Source organism: Maniola jurtina, chromosome 14 (genome assembly GCF_905333055.1).
Source record: "Maniola jurtina chromosome 14, ilManJurt1.1, whole genome shotgun sequence".
Classification (NCBI taxonomy): domain Eukaryota; kingdom Metazoa; phylum Arthropoda; class Insecta; order Lepidoptera; family Nymphalidae; genus Maniola; species Maniola jurtina.
The window spans coordinates 2,301,066-2,319,045 of record NC_060042.1 but is presented as its reverse complement, the minus strand read 5'-3'; the positions used below and the strand labels follow the sequence as shown (position 1 = coordinate 2,319,045).

Genomic DNA, 17,980 nt, shown 5'->3' with positions numbered 1-17,980 from the left:
CCTATCTAAGTTTACCTCCGCCCTAATGGAGGCGTTTGTTAGTTTGACGTTGGTCTATGCTAGGAAAAATCTCTTTGGCTTGCCTGCAATCTGTAGCATTTATCCACAGTACTTAGCATTAGTAGGTTTTATTCTTCTGTTCCGCGTTCTGTTTGTTTCAACCCTTAAAGCTGAACAATAAACAACCAATTTCGCTCGTCCCATCGCAAGTTTTCGCGTGGAATCTTAAACGCTGATGGTGTGCGACGACACGACGCGCGTCGCCGCGTACCTACGCACTTATGCAATTAAACCTTTGGTCGAAGAATTAAACTGTTTTTGCAGCTGAACGGAATGCATTTATAATTACAACGCTTTATTAAACTTGACAGACGTACAGTTTAACTGACTGTATTAAAAAGAAACTTTGTTCAGCTAAAGGTTGAAACAAACACAACGCGGGTTACTGTAAATAAAATAAAATAGCCATTTATTCTACTACCATTAAATTCATTACATTTCCATCCTCTCCCAATCCGGCTGGTCACCGTGGGCGAGTATGACCAAAACCCCCAGCTCAACGCGGGTTCTGTATGAAAATTGTAATATAACTACCTAGTGGTATCTGTTTTTGTATATGGGAGTGTATGAAGCACGTCATATTTTTAAGCGCGTGGCCTTCGCCTTCTGGGTTCCTAGCCGTTTTCGGGTTCCTACTTCCTTAATAAGCAAGGAAACCAGAGAGTTTCGTCTAGTCCGTCTGTCGGTCTACGTCTCTGCCCATCTTAGACAGAGAACAACAGATGGGCAGACAGACGAATGGAAAGCGGAGGCTTAGTAATAGAATAGGGTCCCGTTGGCGTCATTACCTACTTGGGTACTCGGGTACTGAATTCTAAAAACGTAGCACATTCCAACTTGACATAGAATGGTTTGTGGGAAAGTCTACTCTCAATAAAAGTACAGTACTTAAAGAGTAGGACGTGTCCTGTAAAATATCTCTTTTAAAAGAAATACTCGTAAAATCGATCGACGTCAGTAGTTTCGCATTTATCGCGGCGCAAAACACAACAAATAGAAATAAGGACGTTAAGAGCTAAGACAGATGTGCAATATATAATAGATAGTGATATAAATTGGCTTTACTGTCGACGGTACATTAAAAACTAATAAAACTGGTCGGGCAGCCCAACAAGTTACTGTACGAACAGATGATTAAACGGTGCTTTATTTGTTTTATTTTATAAGCAAGCAGGTGATAGCCTGCTGGTAAACACGTCGGTTTTCCATTCCAGAGGTCAGGGTTCGGTCCCGGGCACGCATTTCTATTTTTTCGGAGTTAAGTAGGTAAGTAAGTAAGTGCGTTTCAAAAAAATAAATATCGCTTGATTTAACGGTAAAGGAAAATGTCGCGAAGAAACCTGCATGCCTGAGAGTTCTCCATAATGTTTTCAAAGGTGTGGGCCAGCGAGGCAGACTATGGCCTAAACCCTTCTCATTTTGAGAAGAGGCCCGTGGGAATGCGATGGGTTTAGTGCTTTTTTAACAAATAGGTAGGTACCTAAGCCGATGCAACTCCGTACAACAAAAGGCGTGGCCCTTTGTTTCAGAGATTCTAGAAGATAGGTTTGAATGCTAGGCGATTGTAGGTGCCTAAATGTTATATGTCCGGGATTATTACAAAACTTATAATCCTGTGGAAACTGTTTAATTTTCCGGGACGAAAAGCAACCATATCCGTTTCCGGGATGCATGCTCTGTACCAAACGTCAAAATCAGTTCAACGAATATGCCTTGAATAATGCCGTGGGCAACTTTGATTTTTCTGGGAAAAAATAGGCTTTGTCTGTCGCCAGGATACGAGATAACTTTGTCTTATCAATATCGTTTAATGGGATGGGATGGAATGTGAAAAAGTGGACAGACAGACATAAATATACCTAATAATAAATCGGTAGCAATTTGAAGTCAAGAATAAATAAGCATTTTCTAAGCAAGCGCGCTCTGTATGCGCCTGCATCATCACTTGCCAACAGGTCTGATTGCAGCCAAGCAATAGTCTACAAATAAATAAAAATCATAGAAATTGGTACTTCGGATACCTACTACTAATTTAAACGCAATAAAACGATATAATTTTTTTTTTCTCTCTCGTCTGGCCAAACATTACAAACAAAGATTAGCCAATGTCGAGTTTGTAGTTATTTGTAACAAGTTAGTTATACTATACAAGTATCCCCGTCTGTGCCGGCGCTCGCCGACATACGCACGGCACCCCCTTAGAGCGCTTTCCAGTCAGTTTTAACAAAAAAAAAACACTCCAAAAAGGCAGAGCACGCCCGCCAGCTAACACCAACACAGACGAAGTCCTTATAAAATTTTGTACATTAAATGATTTAATTACAGAAAGATATTTCTCGACATACTCGTAAGTAATTGAACACACAACACGTTATGCTAATTATGTCATTACCGCACCAGAATAAGTGTAACGGAAATCTGCATAAATTAGCAACACTGCGACACCATATTTGTAAGTGATTTGTGAGTAATGCTGATCGCATACTACAGCTGCAGTGGAAGCGGACCAAGCGCCGCTAAAGTAGAGTCGCCAGATAGAAAAATGTAAAGCTATAGCAGATTAGTGCTGGGTTTTTATTAATGTCAACTTTTTTCTTAGGTATTAATTTTCGAAAAACGATTATAAGATGCATGAGCATCCTATTTTATCAATAAAGAAAATAAATTTAAGTAAACCTCATTTCAATGTCCTAAAACTCAATTTTCGTCAACGTCCATGTACGAGTATAATTTAGTCACGATTATTTATTGAGTAGGATTAATATTTTTTCATTTTAATAAATAATAGGTAAACCAGCTGCAGGGAGCTACTGGACTCAGGCGGTGCAAAACCATGACGTGTGAAAGTCTCTACAAGAGACTTAATATGTCAAGGTATGGACGTCTATTTTTTGATAATGATTATCATATACATTATGATTAAATGATACAGGTCACGCTAGATTTCGTCGTGTTATTGGCATTTTGAGTGTATAAAATGTTTTGCCTTTGCTACGTGCGCCTTTTGCACAACTTGCGACTTTCCTCTAATGTGCGAAGAGCTTTTGAGCTTAAGATCAATTACGCCATCCTGGTCTTCCACTTTAATTTTGTCATACGAATTCACTAGACTGGTTCCAGTGCCGACCTGTTATGGAATTAATTAATAGCTGTTCACTAGCAGGCTGTAACATGATGTTGAACTAGGACCTGACTATGTACCTATATACCTATACAAAGGTAGGTAGTATTTTACTTGATTTACGTGTTTCTTAGTATGAATGACTTTTGTATTACTAATACGTTGTTAGGTACAGAATATATCCTGAATTGACTCACTGGTGGAATGGTGTCAAGATTAGTGACTGCATTTTTGTACATAAGAGGAGTGCATTCGGAGCCTTCTCTATACAAACGAGGTTCATTCCTATTAGAATATTGCCCTGGCCAGGGCAGCCACATAGTTTGTCGATAAATCAATAGACGCTGGGGTCACAAAACAAGAGTGTTGCAGAGGTCACAAGGTTTTAGGGGATGTTGGCCTATCCTAAGGTGGTAAGGAAGGTTTCTAGAATATGTCTACAAAATTTCATGGACTTTGGTAGCTTAATATTCAAATGAAATTGGAACTACGATTGTATGAAACGAGTGACGGAGAGAGCCCTGTTAAAAATGGGCCAAGTTCTAAAGAAAGTCGTTGTTTAAGTTAATATTTTAAACAAAGACTTTTTTTTTAATTTTGCAAACTTTCTCAAATGTTGATTATGTAAGGTACAGCTTCATCTTTTTGAGTTTTCATACAAAATCGAAGCTAGGTATAATGAGCCTGTAAAGTGATAACTGTAAGTAGGTATATCCTGTAAACACGACAACTTACTACCTTTTAAAGTTATTAGTACAAATTTTACAGTTTTTTTTGTTTTACAAATTCTGTTACATACATCTTGTTTAATGCATATACATATTTATTTAAGTATAGTATTGCTGTGTTTAGTATTGTTTTTATGTTTAGACTATTTAAAGTTACAACCTCCCCTATTTGACCCCTTTCGGGTTCCTTTTTAATAGCTACCTGCATGCCCACTCCGTCTAGTAGTTTGAGTTGTACGTTGATAGTCAGTCACCTTTTCCTTTTATACTTATATTTAAGACGTCTGTCTGAGAACTTGGCTGTCACACTGGTGTACGCTCAAATTGTACGAAATCTTTTTAACAGAGCTCTCTCCGTCACTTACTCCATACAATCGTAGTTCCCATTTCATTTGAATATTAAGCAACCAAAGTCCATGAAATTTTGCAGACATAGTCTAGAAACTAATATCTGTGTCTGTGGTGTTTTAGATTTTTCTAAAAATATGTAGTTTTAAAATTACAGGGGCTCAAAGATTTGTATTTTTCTTTAAAAAAAGGCCCAACTTTGTGCTCGTTTTTCTAGACAACGAAGCAATTTAATGAAATTTGGAAAAACCACAGACCTAGAAAATTTTATGAATATTATGTAGTAAAAAAATTATCGTTATATATTTTATATTGTTATAATTATGTGGGAACTACGAAAACCAGAAATTACACCCAGAAATCTTGAAAATTTCGTGCTGTCTCGATTTGTGCAAGCGGGGTGGTGAAGTGCGGGGGACGACACGTGAAACTGACAGAAACTGAAAGTCTAAACACACGGGCCACATTTAGACTGCACCCAACTCCAAATTTGTCGATAGGTCTAACTAAATACACTGGTACATTTCAACTTGCGTTAGACGTATGCGTTACCTACTCAGACGTTGCCTGTAGATAAAAATATGTCTCATGTTTGCTGGCAATAGCGCATGCATCAAACCCTGCAAGTTGCAACTCTCTTGCAACCTATTCCTCACGCAATACGCACAGCTTTAATATTATAATTTTTGACAATGTATACTATAATATGTAATGCCATATCACAGGTCACTCTCTGATTTATTGCTAACAATTTACTTCCAAATGCAAAGAAATCTAAGTGTGTTGAATTCACACTCCCCAATACCAGGACCTTAAATGACATAAATTCATTGATAAATAATCATATGTTGAAAATAAAGGAGAACCCCGTGTTTCTCGGTATAATGTTAGATGCAAAGCTTCTATGGAACACCCACATATCAACACTTGATGGTAAACTCAGCTCTGCTGCTTACACTGTTAGAAAAATTCGACAGGTACTGACGTGGAAACTGCAAAAATTGTATATTTTGCTTATTTTCACTGTATTATGTCTTACGGACTCTTGCTATGATATCTCATAGCAAGCGGTAGATATTGAGAAAAAAATGTATTACAGAAAAGGACAGGACGTGCAATTTATAATTTAAAACCGCGCGCTGCCATACAATAAAAATATAAGGAAATAAGTACCTTATCTATTATCTTATAGTAGCTTCTAAATATATTTACAACTAGCTAATGCCCGCAGCTTCGCTCGCGTGGATTTAGGTTTTTAAAAATCCCGATCCTTTTATTTCCCAGAACAAAAGTTGCCTCTCCGTAATAGCCCGTCCCCGGGATGCAACTTGTTTCTGTATCACGTAAGAATATTTAAACGGATGATCCTTTTCAAATCCCGAGGGATCACCAGGATTTAGGAATGCAATTTCTTACAGCATCAGGGTTGAGGTCAACGACAAAGTGTTTACTTGGTATAGATACCTTCAATATCAATTAATAATCGACACTTTTTAAATCCCATTAGCTTTAGTAGTCAGGTCCCCTGCAACATCAGGGTTGAGGAGTTGGAATCCAAATTTTTTATTGAACAATGTCGCAAACTTTCTTTATCGATTAAAAAAACTACCCAAAATTACGCAGTTAGGTTACCTGCCAAATTTCATGGTTTTGAGTCAACGGGAAGTACCCTAGAGGTTTTCTTGACACACACGACAGACAGAGAGATAGACAACAAAGTGATCCTATAAGAGTTCCGTTTTTCATTTTGAGGTACGAAACCCTAGAAAACGTAGGATCGGCATTCCGAACCAGTGGTAAATTTTTCTGACCATCCAAAAACACTTTGAAGTTTACCTAAAAGTTTACAGGAATAAAAATTTATCATTGTATTCCATTCCATTTCATTCTATTCCATTCTGTTCAAAGATAAATAGATAATAAAAATATTTGTCACCGAAACAATAATTTACGATACATCGACCAATATCAATTTTACTGATGACAATCTGACTATTACCAAAGTGAACGACTACTATAATATCTATTATATACGACTAACATAATATGTATTATAAATTGTGTGCCGTTTGCATTCTCACTAGGTTCTCATTAAGTTTGTTTTATTTGGTTAAACTTTCTGGCATTTATATTGTTATGACGTTTAATTGGCAAACAGTCTGTTTATTGGCTGAAACTCAAAAATTCAGCCAATCACAACAAAGAAAATATTGTAATAATGATTGATGCAGCTTTCTGTAATTGAAAACAAAATATTTGACATTAACTTGAATGTGACAGTGTTTTCCGAATAGGGTTGCCAGAGGCCCCGTATTTTACTGGTTACCCCGTATTTCAGGATAGAGAAACCGGTAATTATGAAAATAAAATACGGGGCAAATAAAACTAAATATTTTTAGGGTTCCGTAACTCAAAAGCAAAAAGAACTCTTATAGGATCACTTCGTTGTCTATCAGTCTGTCTGTCTTTCCGTCTGTCCGTCTGTCCATCTGTCCTTCTATCCGTCTGTCATGTGTTCATGAACAAATATTAGTATTTTCAATTTTCAAAGTAAGATAACTACATATATCAAGTGGGTTATCATATGAAAGGGCTTTACCTGTTCATTCTAAAACAGATTTTTATTTATTTTTATGCATAATTTTTTTAATGCATAACAGTTTTTGATTTCTCGTGTAAAATGTCGAAAAAAATACCCGAATCGGAACCCTCGGTGCGTGAGTCTGACTCGCACTTGGCTGGCGAAACCGAACACTGACGTTATGTCCAGTAGAAAGAATATTTTCCTTTTGCGGCAATGCGTAGCCGAAACCCACTCGATATTGATCATGGTCGTAGTCAAGGCGGCGGGGCTTGGTTTGAGGATGTTAGCCTTTTTTATACAAGTTAGCCCGTGACTTTAATCTTTTCTAGTGGTAAGTGATGATGCAGTTTAATTTTTTGGCCGTTAGGGCCATACTAACCATATAACTAGCCATGACCGAAGCCTCCCACCAGACCAGAAATTTAGAAATGGCGACTGCGCCTGGGAAGCCGTCAAAAACCTAAGCCTAAAATAATACTTACACTATTTCTTGCACTTGCTTACCAATTTTTTTTTTTGGAAATATATCCAACATTTCGCGCTCACTTCACTCGCGCTTTGAATTTGTATTACTTGGTGTAAGCCCCACAAATTCGTTTGCATGAATTTAGAGTTTTAAAAATTCCGTGGGGGATTTTCCGGACTAAAAAGCTTATGTCTGGGATGCAAGTTACCTCTGAATAGTAAGTACCAAAATTTTGGTAAAGAAGATGGGCCGTGAAAGGGTAACAAATAGATAGGCAAATAGATATACTGTCGTATTCGTAATATTAGTATGGATAGGGAGCTTTAAAAATAAAATCTTGCCATGGCTAAACTCGTTTCCCTTTCACTTTAATTCTTTCTGTATTGAACCAAAAACACTTACGCTCACTGCGCTCGCGCTTTTTTATTGTTGTATTTTATCTCACTGTCAAATTGAAAGGCGAAATTCCACTAACCAGGTAATTAGCCCATAAAGTTGAGCGAATGTTTTTTTCCTCATGACAGGATTCAGTTCCGGCCCTGATAAAACCTCTCCCGAAATCGATTCCTGGCTACGGCCATAGTATTGATACTGTGAAGGTGGAATTACAAATTAAATATAATTTTAAGTTAAAATGAAAAGATTGTATGCATGAAATGTATAACATTTTGCTTTACAAAACTAAGAGTTTTTAAAAGCTATTTAAATAAATAAATCTTTTATTTAAAACCACATTGCAAACACAGTTCACCAATCAAGACACGGCAACATACAGAGAAAAAATACAAAACTTACAAATAAACTGAAATATCTAAATAGGCTTTCCATGCATTTCAGAGAGAACCACCGCCTGTTTCTTCAAATACTTCAAATTTTCAAATTTCTTCAAATCTAAACCCCGTATTTTTGATGGTGGTAGCCTGTAAATCAAAAAGAGGCAGGTGGCAACCCTAGACTAGACCTAGACAGAATGAAAAATTGTTTTCATTACTCGGTATGCCTACTGCCATAGTGTGACAGAAAGTGTGACGGTAGTTGTGACCTCTGATTGGCCGACTCTCTTTCACTATTTGCTAAAATTGATGATTGCAACAACAATATTTTCTTTTATGTAATCGAAAACAGAACACGGACGTCAAACAGGTTGACTAATTGCAATCATTTCTGACCGGCTAACATTGTTCCGCTAGTGGCTCAAACTCATTGTCGCAGCAAGAACATGGTAAATTCAGCCAATCACAGCAATTTGAATTGGATATCACAAATGTACCGATCTAGGAACCGAGAATGCACGAACCAGGGCAGATAGAGATGAGAACAATAATATCATACGTAGGAAATCGACGGGGGATCGTTGACAATGATCCTCTTAATTCTGTGTTTAACATAGCGTCGACATTGTACGGATACCTTAATTGTTCTAATTACCGTATTAAAAGTAACGAGAATTTTTTCACCTTCCGGTATGAGACTTGTCGAATGCCTGATCGCTTTGCCTATTGTTATCCATGACTGGATAATCACACTAATATTATAAAGGAGAAAGTTTGTATGTGTGTGTGTGTGTGTGTGTGTATGTTTGTTACTCCTTCACGCAAAAACTACTGGACGGATTGGGCTGAAATTTATAATGGAGATAGATTATACCCTGGATTAGCACATAGGCTACTTTTTATCCCGGAAAATCAAAGAGTTCCCACGGAAATTTAAAAAACCTACATCCACGCGAACGAAGTCGCGGGCATTAGCTAGTACCACATAATACTAAGTTCTATAACGATATCTTATTACGACTCGCTAATGTGATCGCGAGAAATAAATAGTTTTTTAGCACTTAGGTGAAACTGAAATTGACCTTTTGAAATGTTTTAAAAGGCTTGCCGTCTTTTCTTTCAAGAAATGGAAATGTCACCTTTACGCTAATAATGTTTTTTTTTAGTTTTGCTTTTTACTTAACGTTTGCAACCGTTATCTACCTACATTTTCTTATTTCTATAGGATATAACCTTAGTGAGAATATATTATCTTTATCAAGAGAAGCTATTTATTTAAACAGTACCTAATGCCTGCGACTTCGTTCACGTGGATATAGGTTTTTTTTTTAAATCCTAGAAATGTTTTATTTTCAGGGACAAAAAGTAGCCTATGTGTTAATCCAGGGTATAATCTATCTTCATTTTAAATTTCAGCCAAATCCGTCCAATACTTTTTGCTTGAAAGGATAACAAACATACACATAAACACACACACACAAACTTTCGCCTTTATAATAGGTAGGTAGTGTGATTTTTGCGAAGTTAGCCTTCTGTAGTTAAAAGACACTTTACTCTATGATAAAGTGATAATATAACGAAAGGAAACGTGGCTGGTGTGTAGAATCAAAACAATCCACAGAATAGCGGAAAATTGCCACTATTATAATGAGTAGAATAAAAGCTCTACGTGTTCTAGTATTACAAGTGTAAATTAAACATTTATAACACCCCCGACAAGTGAAGGTTACAGTAACTAGTAACTAAAAGCTAATAACTTTCAAACCGCTGAACCGATTTTCTTGGATGATAGCGAAGAACACTCTCGATCAAGCCACCTTTCAAACAAAAAAACTAAATTAAAATCGATTCTTTCGTTTAGGCGCTACGATGCCACAGACAGATACACAGATACACACGTCAAACTTATAACACCCCTCTTTTTGGGTCGTGGGTTAATAAATTATAACGCAGAAAATATTCTCTACGACGTGTTCGCTACGCATAATGAATGACTTCGCGGGTTTCCTTGTCTCCGCTAGAAAATGGCGCCGACGCGACGTTCTAACAACCAACACCGATTGTAGTGACGTGCGTAAGTTCCGACTATACGAGTATCATACAAATTACTGTGATTGGTTACGAAGTGTGGCGGCGGGGATGCGTAGAGGCGTACACCCCACCACTCATCGGCACACTTTAACTTGTGGAAATTAAAGATGGATCTTGTGAAAATGTTTGCGCCGTTTGCGGTGATTCTTGCGGTTGGTTGTATGATGTATCGTATAGTTTTCCCTACTACTACACATGAGTATTGTATAGGTAACAAACAGACTGAAAGACACACTTTTCCGTCTCTTATGTTATTGTAAGTAGGTACTTGAAAAAGTGTAAGTAATTGAATAAACATATTTTTAATTTTGAATTTTGACAAGAACCGAAATCCAAATGAACAAGGTTGCGGGCAACATAAAAGTCAGACAGGGTCTTTTGAGTATTTACCTACTAGATGAATAGGTGCTTAGGTATAGGTAGGAATATTATTGTAAATTGAACAATTAAAAAGAGCAACCGCCGAGTTTCTTGCTGGTTCTTCTCGGTAGGAACGGCATTCCGAACCAGTGGTAAATTATTTGACGATTCAAAAGCACTTGTAAAAGTTTATTTGAATAAAAATCTATTCTATTCTATTCTATTCTATCTTGACGTGTTGTGAGTATGTGGGATAGGTACCTACGTATACCTAAATGGCGGTGTGTCAACATAACGATGTGTTGTGATGGTACAGCGGTCACCAATTAAAACGGAGGGCCTGGAGACCAATGAATGGGCTGTATACGTCTAGTAATTACGTAGTAGGTATCATCAAGTAGACTTACAAGCAATTTGAGCCGTCAAAGAGTTATTTGTAATGAATCTAATAATATTCCGGAATGTTGGATTGAGACTGCTGAGGAAAAGCTGCAAGAAAGGGCAAATAAATAAGGTTGGTGCTATGGATTAGGGTAGCTGCGCTTGCTGATACGCGGTCTCCATTTCAGAGCACGTCTGCCCCAGCGGCCATCAGTTCTCCGGCAGACGTGGCCTAACTACTGCCACTTCAGCTGGCTAATTTGTTGAGCTATGTAGGTCACTCTGGTTCTCCTTTCCTCGTTACTTAATTACTTACGTACTTAACGCTTTTTGAATGATTGAGATTTTTGGGGTTTCTTTAGACAAAAGTCAAGCGTATTTACATTTCAGGTTGCGCCGTTACACACGAGGCCGGATTTTTTGACATCGGCAGGAACACGGAATAAAAAAGATTTGTATTTTCACCGATGAAGCCGCGGTTCTTATAATCTCGAAAGTAAAAATTTAAATAATCTTGTAGCACTACGACGCTACAGACAGACACACAGATCACATGTTAAACTTTTAACACCCTTTTGCGTTGAGAGTTAAAAAGAGGCACATTAACCTACGCATTTTCTTACTTTTAAGCAACTTAAACCAATGGTTGGCATAGACTGTAGTGCGATAAATTTACGCACGCTAATAAATTCCGTCGCAGCAGTGGGGAATAAATCGCGGCCGCCTAACGAGGGACACCGTGACCGACACCCGTGAACACCATAATTTCATCAGCCACACGATACGGCGATAGATACAGCTTTTATTCGCGATTCAATGTCAAGGAAATAGTGTTGCGACTTGCTATTTAATACACGCTTCATCGTACTTACTCGTAAAATGAATTGATTCAGATGCTCGCCTAGAAGATGCCTATTCACTCTTGACTTGAAGGTAGATATACCTAATTAATGTGGAATGGGAAAACGTGCAGATCTTGATGATGCCTTGCGGTACGAGAAAAGAAAGGTGAAAGAAGAACCAGGTCAAAAAGTTCTTGGGTAAGCAGGTACGCTCTCTGGCAAATTTTAGTAAGATTTAAGAAATACACGCTTCATCGCACTTACTCGTCAAATGAATTGATTCAGATGCTTGCCCAGAAAAATGCCTATTCACTCTTGACTTGAAGTTTATAAAAGTGGAGGGGGAAAACTTCGGCTACGTATGGATGAAGAGCTTGATGATGCCTTGCGGTCAACTTGCGGTACGAGATAGAAAGGTGAAGGAGGAACCAGGTCACAAAGTTCTTTGTGTTAACAATTAAACTCTCAGATAGTAAAATCAACCCGTATAATGCAATGTAAATCGGTTGGAGCGCAAACAGCAACTCAAGCTTGTCGTTCCACGCCACGTCCTCGCCCTAGCGCCATCTTTTTCGTCTCGATGGAGGGGGCTCTGACGTCACGACCACAGCATAACCACCAACACCAAGCAACACCGAACGTGAGAACGAGGTGTTGCCAACATTTGGTACACGCTCTGGCAACTTTGCGCCGATGTTCCAAACATTGAAGATCGGAGAATTGACCAGTGCTACATCACCACTTTGAATCACAATTTCATCAGCCACACGATAAGTACGGCGATAGATACCTACAGCTTTCAATGTCAAGGAAATAGTGTTGCGTGCACTTTTTAACCGACTTCAAAAAAGGAGGAGGTTCTCAATTTGTCGGAATCAATTTTTTTCGTTATTCTAGAGAGTGAGTTCGTTACTTTTTAACAGGTTTGAAAAGTTTTGTGTGGCATACCTACCTAGTAGCCGATCGGCCGTATGCTTTTTATTCGGATTTGTGTTGGAAAATTAAACATATTCAAACACCATTAATACTTTTTATTTTAATTACCTAGCATAAAAAACTTATGGGAATACAGGAAAAGTATATTGTTTTAACGTGCAATCAGATATTCTTTTTAATTTAATTAGACCAAGTTATTAAATTTTGTTTTGTTTTCAAATTATGAATGTACCTACATATATGGTCACACTACATATACCTGCCTACTCTAGGCTAAGATTAACGGAACGAATATTAATAACAACAGAATCTATCGTTCTTAATTATGTAGCAGCTACAAACATTAATGTATTTATGTATAAAAGACTACATTGCTGAAACTTAACTGATATAATTTAATTAAATGCCGTTGAAATATTGAACGAGCACAATCGTGATTATATTGACAACATGACACTCATGAATATAATAATTTCATCAGTCAAGTCAAATCTACCTACCTTGGAGTGAATTTTGCATGCAATTGATCGATTACTGAATAAATTAGCTGACCCACACCCGTTTTGCTCGGGGGGATTTTTGAAAATCCATTTTTTCAAGAGGCTACATTATAAACAAACCAATTTATTTTATGTAGAACTTCTAGGTTCAGAATGGAGATTCTAATCGGAAGAGCCAGTAAGAAACGAAGGTATAGAGAAAATCTACATGCAAAACCTCAAGTTTCTAGACCAAACGGTCTGAGCTGTATTTTGATGTTATGACAGTCAGACAGTTTCTCCTTTTATATTATTAAGGAGATGTAATTTAAGTACATACTTAAATAAATTAGTTATGAAAAGGAGATAAAAAGTACCTATTATAAGTAGGTATGTGCAAACAAGTTATCTCTGTGCCTTTCGTCAAGATCGGTACAGTTGTGCTGTGAAAAAGTAATAGACAAACCAACAGACAGACAGTGACATAATTTATAATATTAGGTACGTATATCTATACTAATATTATAAAGAGGAAACCTTTGTATTTTTGTATGTTTGTATTGAATAGGCTCAAAAACTACTGGACCGATTTCAAAATTTCTTTTACCATTACTTAGAGGGATTCTTCCGAATCCGTATAGGCTATATTTTATCCCGGAAAATAGAAAAAATAAATGTCCACCCGTGCGAAGCCGGGGCGGGTCGCTAGTGGATAATATTAATGTAATGTTGAAAGGTGCCTGCGAAGGTACCCTAATCCAAATAAGTAATTTATGTATCAGAATTATTGAAGATCTTGTGATATCTTGATAACATCGAAAACGTGACATGCTGCATGAATATAAAAATTAATCATTCAATTGGGTATGCGGGGCCGTCCGAATAAGTAGGCTTATAATTAATTTGGGATTAATATACCCTATGAGTATTGCTGAAACATGATCGAGATAAAAATGGCTTGAATTCGATATTATTTAACACCAACCGACATTGCGATTCAATAGATCGACTTTCATGAATATAGTAGGTACTTACATTATTACATCGATCATAAAATTGCAACCCTAACCCATGCAACCCTAACTTTTCAGAGTTATGTACCTACTAGCCGATGCCCGCGACTTCGCCCGCGTGGATTTAGGTTTTTCGAAATCCCGTGGGAACTCTTTGATTTTCCGGGATAAAAAGTAGCCTATGTGCTAATCCAGGATATTATCTATCTCCATTCCAAATTTCAGCCAAATCCGTCCAGCAGTTTTTGCGTGAAGGAGTAACAAACATACACACACACACACACACACACACACACACACACACACACACACACACTCATACAAACTTTCTCCTTTATAATATTAGTGTGATAAGTATGTGCGTTTTAAGCAATTAAACATTACTAGCTGTAACGGTGAAGGAGAACATTGTGAGGAAACCTGCATGCCTGAGAATTCCCATAATGTTCTCAAAGGCGTGTGAAGTCTGCCAATCCGTACCTACTGGGCCAGCGTGGCCCTAACCCATCTCATTCTGAGAGGAGTCCTGTGCTCAGTAGTAGACTGGCGAATGGATTGATCATGATGATACTTAGTGGTGATGCAGGGAGAGCACAAGGCCTTACTAAAGTGACCATCTTGGAGTTATATCGCAATATCGAAGCGAAAGAGCATCCTAGAGCATTTCAAATAACATTCAAAGGCAAATTATGCTGACTCTATAAATGACTCGTTATCTATGACAACAATGACTGTATGAAATCTAGACACAACAACTCTTTGTATGTCAGTCTGTCTGTTATTGCAATAGCAGTTTCTAATGGACTTTAATATTTGATCTGTTAGGGTAAGTCCGCACTGCGGGAAATCAGTGCGTGATTTCAGAATCCTGTGACTTATTTTTGCAGGGATCTCTAATTTTTTGAAAATAAAATAGAGCCTAATATGTCACTTATAAATAATGTGGCTTTCTACTGGTGAAAGAATTTAGTTCGAGAGATTACTTCCTACAAACATACTAACAAACTTTACCTCTTTATTAGTTATATCTACTAAAAATGTATGCGTAAAATAATTGTTGAGAAATTGAAGTGAGTAGGTAGTTCTAGCAAGGTAGTACAATTATTATAGGTAAATAAATATACAATTTATAATTGATAATTTAAATTGTAATCAATTATTATTAATATACCTAATAAACAGAACTTATAACACCCCTCTTTTTGGGTCGGGGGTTAATAAAAGCTATTTTATTTAATTTACAAATCCACGTGGACGAAGTTGCGGGCATTAGCTAGCACTTATATTTTAAATGATGGAAGCAATCTACAGTGCATTGCATGCAGTATGATAATTACGTTTTGTGTAGATACCTACATAATCACCAGTTAATTGCTCTTCAAAGACTAATATAAAACGTTGATTGCAATTTTATTATAATGTTTATTATTATATAATTGCAGCAAAAAGCTTTTTCAAGTGATAGCTTTCGAATTTGACATTAATGGAGACTTTTAATTAAATCTTAATTTGGCGGAAACTACCTAATTATAAGGATGCAGCTAATGGACGCGGCTGGCTGCATTTAATAGATAGGTATCTGGATAATAAAATGTAGGTACACTAAACTGGACCGATGACCTGAAGAAGGTAGCGGGGAGCGGGTGGATGAGGAAGGCGGAGGACCGTGTTTGGTGGCGCGCTCTTGGAAAGGCCTATGTCCAGCAGTGGACGCATACAGGCTGATGGATGGATGGATGACACTAAACTGTGCAAACTAGCCGTCCGTAAGCGGACGTAACCTTGTGCCATCCTTGAGCACTCGGACGTCCGATAGAATCATAGACGTACAATTTTCGGATAGAATTGAGTCCCACCGTGACTCATGGTGAGATTTAGGTATACAACGCACTTTGATTTTGTTCAGACTTAAGATTAAGTTAAAACGGGACAGATTTATGTGAGAGATATACATCATTTAATTCTTTTTTTTAACTGTTAAATTAATGTTTAATTTCAGAACATCTAAAATCTAAATTATTAAAACAATGAACCTAAAACTAACTAAAATCATAACCCTTCCTTTCGGCTTTGCCGTAGTCGGGTAAAAACGTTAAAAAATATAATGTAATAACTAAAATAAATTATTAAAAGAAGTCCCTTTAGGCAAGGTTCCGAAGATACTGGCAGCGTTCCCCCTTTGAATGGCTAGTCTAATTCTTTGTCCGAGGTAGCTGCCAGCTCTTCGGTCTCCTGTGATGTCGACTAACCGTTTTGATATTTCCCTTAAAAGCCTTATAGCGCTAGGACCCCACGGACCAAGAGTCTCGACACCGAATCGGACAAAATAATATTAATTCTGTGTCTTAATTCTTCTTAAGTCTAAGCAAAATCAGATTGCGTTCTATATAAGTAGGTAGATCTCTCGTCACGTTGGTAGAGCGCTACCTATTTCTTCTACTCTCGTACGTTTTGTATCTTCTGGTTTACTCATTAACAAGCACGAACTCATCAGGAACTTTTCATTGTTGTTTGAAGGGGGCTTTACTATTTTACCACCGAACCGCAATGACGTCGGGCGAGTTTCCACCCTTATGTCGTCAACATTCCATCTACAGAGACGAAACCTCACGAAACGTTTTGCGTCATTATTCCTCATACAAATGGCTATAAGGTTTGGAATGTTCTTCTGCGATCTGTGTTTCCACTTGTGCCAATTACAATCCGAGTATCTTTAAAATAAAAGTGAACTAAGTCTAAAATTCGAGTAAATGGGTAAATGCGTCCTATCTTAGGCCACATAATCACTTTAGCCTTAAGGCCTGAATTAAAACAAAACTAATTCTATATGTAACGTAACGTGTCTATGTATAAATATGTCTGTATAATTTCTATGACATTTTAGAAGAAAAGGGCCTCTTCAAAAACGTGAATAAAAAGTTGTATCGTAAAGTGTCTATAAGTTCCTATTATCTATTGTATAACAGTTTCTCAGTAAAATTCCTCAATTCGAACTCTAGCAACAACAAAGGCACGAATCGATCCAATCAAGCAAATTGCAGAACACAGGTGCGTAGGCTTAAATCCCGAAGCGAAACTCGCAAATCCTGTGATATGATTTATTTGCCGAATGATCCACGGTGTCATTATCAGAGTAATAAATTGAGCCGATGTCAGTTTGTGATAACAGGCCTAAATGTTAATGATTACAGAGAACCAGGTCGTACTAGGTTTGGTTAGTTTGAGATATTTGGTATTTAATATTGTAATTTTGACTGGCATAACTTTATTATCTGAATAAGGTAGCAGTAGATAGTTGCTAAGTTTAATTTTATAGCAAGGTATTTAGGAATAAACTAAGTAGGTAGGCAGGTACTATAATAAATTGTAGTGGGGCCGTTGCGCTAGTCTTTTTCGAAAACTCTGCCAAGTTACAGATTTATTTTGGTTTTTCAAAATTACCAACATAATATAAGATGCACAATCCCGTTCTCTTATTCAGTATCTATCACTAAAGATTATCAGAAACATTATCAGAAGAAAAAGTTTGGCAGTCATTTTTTTCTGTACTTACTTAGTTTTTAATTCAAAAGCTTAGATAGCTTTTGGAAGCTTCAAAATCTAGGAATAAACCAAAATTTTTTTGCTTGCTTTTTTATATTCTGGAGGTCTACTAATTTTTTTTTCAAACTTTAAATATGCCTTTGTCTAGCAATAACAGATTTCTATAGTTGTGCTAAATTTCATTTTTACAACTCAATGACAGAATATACTTATAAATAGTTTGCTTAGTACCTAGTACTGTTTTACTATGTACAT

The 17,980-nt window shown here is 37.1% G+C and overlaps 1 long non-coding RNA gene across 1 annotated transcript; it reads left to right on the top strand.

Annotated features, from left to right (window-relative positions):
- Positions 1-1,273: 1,273 nt before the first annotated feature.
- On the top strand, positions 1,274-14,635 carry LOC123871676. Its single transcript, XR_006797321.1, has 3 exons — positions 1,274-1,317; positions 13,491-13,492; positions 14,538-14,635. It is a non-coding gene; the product is annotated as an uncharacterized LOC123871676 (long non-coding RNA).
- Positions 14,636-17,980: the final 3,345 nt, after the last annotated feature.